This window comes from Tupaia chinensis, unplaced genomic scaffold (genome assembly GCF_000334495.1).
Source record: "Tupaia chinensis unplaced genomic scaffold, TupChi_1.0 Scaffold148626_1, whole genome shotgun sequence".
Lineage (NCBI taxonomy): Eukaryota > Metazoa > Chordata > Mammalia > Scandentia > Tupaiidae > Tupaia > Tupaia belangeri.
Window position 1 is genome coordinate 1,377,210 of NW_006208475.1, and position 10,659 is coordinate 1,387,868.

Here is a 10,659-nt window from a genome sequence, read left to right on the forward strand (position 1 = left end):
TACTTTCCTTTGCATATCCATGGGGGAGGATAGGCAAAGGGAACAAGCCTTCTTGGAGACACACAGCTTCATGGCTCCTGCGAACTAGCCATTTTGGGGAAACAGAATTGAAGATCTCCCACTGATAATTTGGCCTCCAGCACACAAAACTCACATGGTAGGAGAGGCAAAGGGAACAGGCCTTCTTGAAAACACACAGCTTCATGGCTCCTGCGAACTAGCCATTTTGGGAAAACAGAATTGAAGATCTCCCACTGATAATTTGGCCTAAATTGCTACTGAAAGTAGTTAGATTACTTATGATATGGTGTGATCAACAAAATGTTGGGGGAAAAAGAATTGAAGACAACTGTATATAGCAGAGATAGTGTAATAAGAGAGTGGGAAAGGGCAGAGGGTCAAACATGGGTCAAAACATGTATATACATATACATATATATGAAAGCAGAAATGGAATATTATTGATGATAACATGCATGATTAAGCCACTATGCAGTTTATTCTAGATGGGAAACCACATTTAATATGTTGTGATGATGCTCAGGGAATGAATGTAAATTAAGTTACCAAAAAAAAAAAAAGTTTCAGAAAAAAACAGTCCATTTGATGACCGCAGTAAGATATATAGCCCCAGCTAGGTGCTACTTTATAGGATGCCTAAAGTTAGACTTGTGTTCATGGAAATGTATATATCAGCTGTGTTTGCTATGAAAATATTTAGATTAATTAAGATCTTTAGTAATTCAATAAAAAATGGGGGGGGGACAGTAAAAATATAAAAGAAAGACTGTATGCAAATACATAAAAAACCCTGAGCAACATATTTTAAAGTATAAGAAAGTATTAGTTAATATGCTCCAGAACTTTACAGTAATGGTTACAGAGTTCTTATCATATGAAAACATTTTGGATCTTATCCAAGGGAATATTTTGGATTGTGTCCAAGGGAATTCTATCTAATATAGCTACTCACAGTAGCAATTATCACCAAGTGATCCTTACACCGTGCAAGAGTCTATAAAAGGAATAAGGTGTCCATAGAATCTCAGAGGGAAAAGGAACCTGAGAGATGATTTATTTCAACTCTTTCAATATATGGATGAGTAAATAGGGCCCAAAATGTGAAACCATAGGCATTCCAGGAAGGTGGAATGAATACTATGCCTTATTTCTCTGGGTAAACTTATGCATGGGAAATACAACTTCTGGGAGTCTGAGTTAAAAATTCTGTTGTGGCTTGCCCCATAATACAGTATCTGAGTGCTGCTTGGAGGGAGTCGGTTCTCACATGGCCAACCATGGTTTGAGTCCTGACCCTGGAGGCTCAAACACGCTGAGGGCATGTGCATTGTACCCCAAATCCTGACAGGATGGAGAAACAAAGGACAAGGGATTGGAGCTTGTCCATGCCCCAATGCGGGGGATGATTTTTCCCCCCTCTCTCTCTCTAGCAAGGGCATGTGCCTTCTGTAATAATAATAATAACAACGACAAAAAAATAGAGACCAGCAGATGGCGTGGTGGTTAAGGTGCTGGACTCCCACCTGGTTGACCACAGTTTGAGTCTTGGACCAGATGGCTTGAAAATCATTTCAGGTAAACACGTGTGTGTGCTCAAAATCCTAAGAAGAGACTGGATTGTGACATAGTCATCCCCCGCCCAGGGGGTGGTTTCTTACTTTCCCTTTCTCTCTCTCCAGCAAGCACTTGTGCCCTATGGCAAAAACCTAAAAAATAAAAATAAATACACACATAAATAAAATAAGCATAAAAGTTCTATCAGCCTGATTGTATCAGTCAGCTTAGGCTGTTATGTTTTAGTAACAAATTTCCCCTAACCTTGTGACTTACAACCATGATTTATTGCTGGCTTATTCTGTGGCTCTCCTGATGGTATCTTCCCTCTGGGGGCAAGCTGACAGCGCACCCCTGTTGCTGGCTGACACAAGAGTGAAGCGATCATTGCGAATCAAGTACTCGCTCTTAAGGCTTTAGCTTAAAGTCACATGAGCCTGACATCAAAGAGCTGGAAAGTACAATGAGCTCCCCTGGCAGGGGCCTCCCTGCAGTGAGGAGTGGCAAGTGTCTGAACCACAAGGCGGTGGTGCGCAGACGCGCAGGGAGCGAGCTGTGGAACTCCGTGGGACTCCAAGTTGCCCTTGGTCTGCCCAAAGCCTACCTGCCAATCAGCATTGGAGCTCAGCAGCTCACAAACCCAGCCCATGATCCTCCTCCTCTTTGGAATGATTTACTGACATCTTCCCTTCCACATTTATGCTCAATGAACCATTCCTTGAAAAGTGATCAGTCAGCTTATTCTCCTTGCCAGTGAGAAGGACTATTTTCCTTTTTTCTCTTCTCTTCTCTTCTCTTCTCTTCTCTTCTCTTCTCTTCTCTTCTCTTCTCTTCTCTTCTCTTCCTTTTTTCTTTTCTTTCTTTAAAGAAATTTTTACTATGGGACATGTGCACTCACCAGAGAGACAGAGACAGAGAGACAAAAAGCAAGAAATCTGCCCTTCCCCCCAGGGTCAATGACTACACCACATTCTTTTCTCCTCCATTCTCCTCTTGGGATCTTGGGCACACATGTACATGCACCCAGTGTGTGTTTTAAGTCACCAGGTCCGGGACTTGAACTGTGGTCGACTATGTGGGAGTCCAGTGATACAACCATTAAGCCATCTGCTGGTCCCAAGAAGGATTATTTTTCTAAGGCTCATCATCTCTTTCTCACTCCATGTATATAAGCATGTCCATAGATAATATAGACACTCAGATTCATAGGCATTTTTTGGGTAAGAGTCACTCTAAATTGCCATTGCAGCGTTCAGTGTGATTGATATTTTATACTACATGCTAGAAAGCCTCATCACTTGTGTCCTAAATCAACTGTTGCAATCTTACATGTTTTATTTGTGATGGGAAACTTCCATCATGAACATTTTTCTTTTTCTGGCAGAAATTATCTTTAAACATATGTAGATTCCATGACCAGTTCTAGAACTCTCCCATAATTTCCTTATTCATTCCTGAATTAGGCTGGGAGGCGGCAAGATGGATGAGATAATCTTTTCCATCTTTTATGGAAGATTTAGATGCACAAATTCTGTTAACCATTACTGTCAGCCTCTTCTTTTCCAACTAATAGAGGCATCAAAACCCAAGGAAACTCACTTGCTAGAGAGGCTGATCTGGAGAATCAATCAGATTGTTTCCCAGACTGGAAGAATTCGGATGCTTTGATGTCCAGAGCCTTTTATTTGGAGGGGGGGAGTCTTTCATGTAGTGTCACCAGTGGCTTCCAGGTTTAATGCACTTTCACCAGTAGGGTTTGAACTAAGCCTCCACTTTGGTCCTGCTTTTTGTTTTTGTCACGTTGGATGAGTAGAAGTGACACGTTCTTCCAGTGGGGAGGTAAATTGATTCTGTCTTTCAGCTATGGATTGTTGAACTGGCCGCAGTGTGGCTGTTAACACCTCGAGCCCATGGTGACCTTCCTGTGGGAAACTGTATAGTTTGCAAAGCAAACATAAGTCCAATGAACCTTAGTTATGGGCAAACGCCAAACTGAAGAAAAGCCTTTGAAGTGTAGATTTCAAAACCAGCCCGGCATGCATTTCACGTAAGTCCATGAATTAGAAAAGTGGGGAGTATGCACTTCAAACAGCTCAGTTTCCCTACGTCCCCACCCCACAAAAGGCAAGGCAAGTCCTAAGGAAAATGCCATATTATATCACAAGGTAGGGAAGAAAGAATAAAGCAATAGGGTGTGACCCATTAAAAGTAGTGACCGGGTTCATACTGACCTATTCCCTCTTCAGCGTCCACCTCAGTTTAAATTTCAAATGCTTTCTCCCATAGTTACGTATTTGACATGTGGGAATAAAACGGGAAGTGATAGCCTAAATTTATTTATTTGAGTTTTTTTTTTTTCTTTTTTGGCTATAGAGCACATGTGCTTGCTGGAGAGACAGAGAGAGATGGAGAGAGAGAAAGTGAGAAATCACCCCACGGGGGATGGCCACGCCACAATCCCTTCTCCTCCATTCTCCTCTTGGGATTTTTGGACACACATGCACACGTGCCTGGCGTGAGTTTCAGTCCACCAGGTCTGGAACTTGAACCGAGGTTGGCCATGTGGGCGTCCAGTTCTTTAACCACCACGCCACCTGCTGGCCCCATAAAGCCTAGGTTTTTAGAGTAAGCAAAATCTCTTGGAGCTGACATACAGTGACATTCATAAAGGATGTGAACTGGCTAATGAACAATGCACTGCGGAAGTGTAGACCCAAATTTGCATGCCTCCAAAGGACCAATGTACAGGGATCCAGGATCTCATTACCACACCTAGTTTGCTATATCCTTCCAGGAAAAGGAAGACCAGCAGATGTCCTTCCAAGTCTGTGATATGGTCCAGAGTACGTATTTATAAAAGAGTTCTAGGAGTGGGACTGGCAGTTGGCGTGGTGGTTAAGGGCACTGGACTCCCACACAGCCAACTGTGGTTCGAGTCCCAGACCTGGTAGCTCACTTTCTCACTTTCCCTTTCTCTCTTTCTCTGTCTCTCTCTGATCAAACTGGAAAATAACTATAATAATATGACATAAAGTTAAATCAACTAATTCTTTTAACAAAGTTCTAGGAGACAAAGAAAAGGTGGTATTTGAATATGATAGGCAATAGTAACCTGACTGGAAACTGGCAGGAGTCTCTAGAATAGCACTGGCATGTGTGAGAATTAATTTTGGATTTGATTTATGATCTCTAGGGTTATTTAGTTTCTGTTTTATATCGTCTAGGAGGAAAGGAACGGAAATGGTAACAGCTTCAGTTTTCCCTTTGTGCTCTAAAGGAGTGGTCTGCTGGTATGGAGACCATCCCACTAATGTGCATGGCTTTGGGCACAAACGCTGATGTTTGTGTTCCTGGATTGCTTTCACCTAGCACCCAGCAGGACCGTGTTTCCCCCCTCCCCGTATGTATAAGGAAACGTACTTACAGTCACTTGCCTCTAATAATGCTTCAGTCAGAGATGGGCCACACCGTTGTTTGACCCGTAAGGAGCACACCGACTCTACCATCAAGCCTAAGTAGGCCGTAGGCTATCCCATCTAGGTTTCGGGAAGTATGCTCTGTGATGACACAATAAAATCGCTTAGTGACACATTTCTCAGAAAGTACTCCTGTCGTGAACCGTGTGACTGGATATTTTACACACGCACACATTATACATGTGTGTATATATATAAGTGACAGAAATAATTTTTTCAAAATACATTTAGAGGGGCTGGCAGGCGGTGTGGTGGTTAAGGGCACATGGCTGACCGTGGTTCAAGTCCTGGACTTAGTGGCTTGCTTTCTCACTTTTTCTCTCTCTCTCTTACTCTGCCCCCTCTATGGGCAAATTGAAAATACATAGTTAAATAAAATAATTCTTTTTAAAAAATTGCATTTAGGGGACCAGCAGTTGGCGTAATGGCTATGTCCCTGGACTCACATGTAGGAGGCCGATAAATAGCAGCCATAGCAGCAGCATATCCACTATACATTAGGCATTGTTCTAAGCACTTTAAAAAATGAATGCGTTTAACACAGCAAGACCATGAGGTGGTACTGTTGTTGTCTCCATTTTTATATGAGGAGACGGGGGCACATGGATATTAGGGGACCGACGCAGGATCACACACCTCCAGGAAGTGGTGAGCAGAGTTGTAAATCCTAGCATCTGGCCCCAGAGTGAAGCCCAGCGTCCAGACACTTCCCAGTCCCCTCTTCCTCAGTTGTCCTATGGGTTGAAGGCTGACATAATGTAATTGAAACCTGAATGTTCATTCTGGGTCTTTTTGGCAGGAAGCATGTGGGCCAGGATGGAAGTGACGATAGCCATTAGCGCAGTGTAATTGCAGGCGTGATCCGCAGACTGCTGCTGGCCGCAGACGATTTGTTATCAGTCCGCGACCAAGTACAGAGATCGAGAGGAAGCGTTTGGAAGCTCTTATAGCACATTCGACATGGTTGCAAGGCCCAGTGCTTAATCATTTTCCTAGCAACCTGTTTTTATTGGATGTTACAGAAATGTTGGTTTGTGATAGATTGGAAATGAAACACAAACGAAGCAAAAACGAAAATGAAAACTGCCTGTCCCTTTGTCACAGTCGGAGGAAGCCAGGATAGAAGAGGACTGAAGTCGTCTTGGCAAGTATGTATTGACAACGGCTTGACTCGTGTAGTGCTGGTGGAGACAGAAAGAAGTGCATTAAATACAGCCAATAAAAATTGGGACCAGCAGATGGCATAATGGTTATGACGCTGGACTCCCACATAGTTGACCGCGGTTCGAGTCCTGGACCCGTGTGTGTGCGTGCCCTAAATCCCAAGAAGAGAAGGGATTGCAGCATGGCCATCCCCCCTGGGGGTGATTTCTTGCTCTCTGTCTCTCCAGCATGCACATGCACCCTTCAGCAAGAATCCCTCTTGAAAATATTAAGGGCTGGTCAATTCTAATTACCTACTGCTTCTTATAGAGGTTAAGAGGGAGGGGAGAAAGGTTATTAGGCAACTTTAAAAGCAATGTTCAAAGATGCTGTTTTCCCACCATTTAGTCTAAGAGCATATACTACTTCTTACAACAATTACAAGGAAGAATCATAAAGGAATCCAATTCTATTTGAAACCCAGGAAAAAGAAACTTACAGTGATTTTCAAAATAGGTGCAATGTTTGTTTATTTGTTTATTATTTTTTAGGGAGACCAGCTCCTCTGGGTTTAGCTAGGACTGGCCTGGTTTTAGCACTGGACATCCTATGTTCTAAAATCCCCCCTGGAGTTCCAGGAGATCCAAGATGGCTGATCACCCTTTGTATTATATTATATTGTAAATATTAATTTATATTATACTAGGGTCCATTTTCTCAGTGTTCCCTGTACCTTTCCATGTCTTCTGCTTTGTCACTAGTCTCTATATTCCTGGAATAATGAGGTGCAGGAGTATAATACAGATGCTCCAATGACATGGAGGATTTGAGTGAGGCCTTATTGGAAGAGATTTCCAAAGTGATAAATAAGAAGTATGGGGGGCCAGCAGGTTGCATGGTGGTTAAGGCACTGGACATTCCCACACGGCCTGCCATGGTTCGAGTCTCGGACCTGGTGGCTTGCTTTCGCACTTTCCCTCTCTTTCTCTCTGTATGCCTCTCTCTGGTCCAATTAATTAAATGAATTCATAAATAAAATAAAATAAACAATTCTTTAAAAAATAGGGATCAAATGAAATGCTAGTTATTCAGACATGCTAATTTGGACATCTGATTTTTTTTTTCCCAAACTGGAACTTCTTACAAATTCTTAACTTTATGGACTTCAATTTTTCCATAGGGTAGGGGAAGCAAGGGAAACTGCTATATTTTGGCAAATAGGGAAGACATGGTTGGGAGTATAGGGGTGTCAAAAACTTTAAAAGGTTGTCACAGATTTATGTTAGAGTACCTAAAGGTGAACAGACAGAGCATTCTGGCACAGACCCGTTATTCCCCTTTCCCCCAAGAACGTAGACTTCAGACTTTTAGAAAATCAATAGTGATTATTTCACAACCAAAAGAGGTAAAAGGAAACCCAGAACGAGAGAGGCAGTAGATTTTTTAAAACTTTATGTATTTATTGATTGATTGATTTTACCAGAGATGGAGACAGAGACAGAGACAGAGAGAGAGAGAGAGAGAAAGTGAGAAAGCAAGCTGCTAGGTCTTGGACTTGAACCGCAGTTGGCCATGTGGGAGTCCAGCGCCCTTAACCACTGGAGTCTCTATGGAGACATGTGAGAGCAGTTTTTGTTGTCGTTGTGTTGTTTTGTGTTGCTTGGAGGGCAGACGCGCTCACCGGAGACAGAGAGGAGAGAAGAAAGCATCCTCTCCTGGGGAATGGCCACACCACAATCCCGTGTCCTCTCTCTTTTTTCAGGATTTTGAGCACGCATGCACACATGCCTGCTATTTTTCAAGCTGCTGGGTCTAGGAGAGGAACCACATGGTCAGCCGAGTAAGATCCGGCTGCCTTAACCACCAGGCCACAGAGCTGGCTCGAAACTCGGTTTTTAGCCACATGGTTCTTAGCGCTTAGGAATGTGTTGATACACCCCAAGAGCACTGACGGTCAGGGAGTCATCAGAAATGGCAGCTTTCTTTTTGTCATACTCTCTCTCTTTTCTCCTGTAGCTGCTTTAAATTCTGATTCTTTCTTTCTCTTTCTTCCCCTAAAACAGTCACTCCTTCTCTGCTTTCTGCACATGACATGGAATGGCTGTACCCACATGGTGGTGGCTTCGAATTCTGACTTCATATTTGGTCACCTGTTGACTGCCTCCGGCCAGTTTCTCCAAGTTCCTAATACAAACTCTAGAAGAGCAAATGTTATCGGTCCATTGATGAAATACCCACCAAAAGGGTCAAAACAGCACCCACATTTGTATGGGTCTGGGGTAAATCTGTACTCTGGGATCAAGACTCCTGCTCTCTTTTTAAACATTTGCTATAGGACATGTGCTCTCTCTGGAGAGAGAGACAGAGACACAGAAAGAGAGAGAAAGACAGAGAGGAGGAATAACCATGCTGCAATACTGTCTCCTCCTCTCTCCCCTTAGAAGCTGGGGCATGTACACTGCTTGCTGTGTTTTCAAGTCACTGGGTCCAGGACTCAAACCATGTAGCCAGTCATGTGGAATCCAGCCTCCTTAACCCCTTAGAATCTGGGGCATGTACACTGCTTGCTGTGTTTTTCAAGTCACTGGGTCCAGGACTCAAACCATGTAGCCAGTCATGTGGAATCCAGCCTCCTTAACTGCTTTGCCCCCTGACTGGCCCAAGGTCACATCTCTCATAATTTTTTAGCTCCAACATTTGGAATCAAGAAGAGGTTCAGTCAATGGAACTAAGACCGCCTTGCCAAACCTATATCCCATCATCAGGAGGGAAAAAAATCCCTAAGTCCCTCTTCTACCAATAAACTCTCACAGACTTGTCACCAGTTCCTTAAATCCATGAGGAGCAATCTTATTGTGCCTCTTCTCTTTGCTCATAAAAGTCACTTTAAGAACCTTCAGACATGCAGGGAACCCTAATCTCCCTTATCCTAATGCCCATAAGACCTTGGACATGCTCTGAGCTGTCTCCTCTCCCACCCCTCCTCATATTTCAAAACCCATCCACAGTGCCCTCTGAGTTGAGTGGCTCACCATCTGCAAAATCCCTCGACTCTTTTACGTCTTTACTCAGTGCGTCTTGTATGTTTTTCATCTTGCTGGAGACCTGACTGTCCCTGGAGGATGCTGCTGCTGTAGCCTTTCCAAGTAATGGCTGTTCCTCTCCTGTTGCCCGTTCCGTGTAAGCCTGAGGGAATGGGTTGATCTCTTCTTTGTTCTTCCTCGTTGATTTTAGAGCACTTATCTCCTCCTTCGCTCTCACTTCCACTTGGAATCTACAGTCAGCAAACGGTGTGGGCACTGTCTCACCCCTTGCGCTTAGACCTTCGATAATTTTCTAGATCTCTGGCTTTGTTAGACCGCAGACTACTGTCATCATTTCTATTAGGGATCTTATCTTCTGTGTTAGTGATTAAAAGGCATCCGTAGTGAATTCTTTCCGTTCTCTTGCCTTTCAGTTCCTTGACTTCATCTCTTCTGAAAATCTTGTCTTCTGCTCGACCTCAGCTACTTCTTCACATAGTTACAATCTAGATCTTGTCTTTATGGGTCATTTCAAACTGCTCCTGCTTAGTTTCACGCATCTCTCTGTCTTAGCACCACCTTGAATTTTTCTTTTTTGGAGGGAGCTTTTTTTTTTTTTTCTTTGTTTTTGCTATAGGGCGTGTGCACTTGCTGGAGAGACATACAGAGGCCGAAAGGGAGAAATCACCCCACAGGGTAATGGCCATGCCGCAATCCCTTCTCCTCCATTTTCGTCTTTATATCTTGAGCACACATGCATACATGCTCGATGTGAGTTTTAAGCCTCCAGGTCTGGGGCTCAAACCATGGTCAAGTACATGGGAGTCCAGTGATGTAACCATTACGCCATCTGCTGGTCCCAGGTGTCTCTAATTCATTCCGTTTAGTTGCCCAACTTCAAAGAATGTTCAAACCTCCTGAAACTGCAATGCATTAAGCCTATTACCTTTGCCTTGGTGTTTTCTTTAATCTCCTGACCTTCATTATCTTCTCCTTCTAAGGTGAAACTGTACGTTCAGTCATTACAATCTCTTTCTTACATCATCATCATCTCCTTAACCTAGATTTTGCTTTCTTGTACTCAACTGGAAAAAAAAAAAACATAATCTTGATTATTTGCAGTGTTTTTTTACTGAAGATTGCTAGAGAAAAATTCGTAGCCAGCCCTCTACCTCATCTGTCCTCCCACCCACGTCTGAATTTGTTAACTCTGCCTTCCCATTGCCCATCTAAAACTTTTCTCTCTTCTTGGATTCTAGATTATGTCTCCTCTTACTCAAGGAACCCTTCAGCAATCCCCCTCTCTTGCCTTTACCAACAATATTATTACTCTCTACATAATCATTTCCACTTCTTTCTAATTCCTAAAAACTCTCTTCTTGATGACATATCCTCCAAAAATTTTATAAATTTTTATTTTACTTATTTATATGGAGAAAGGA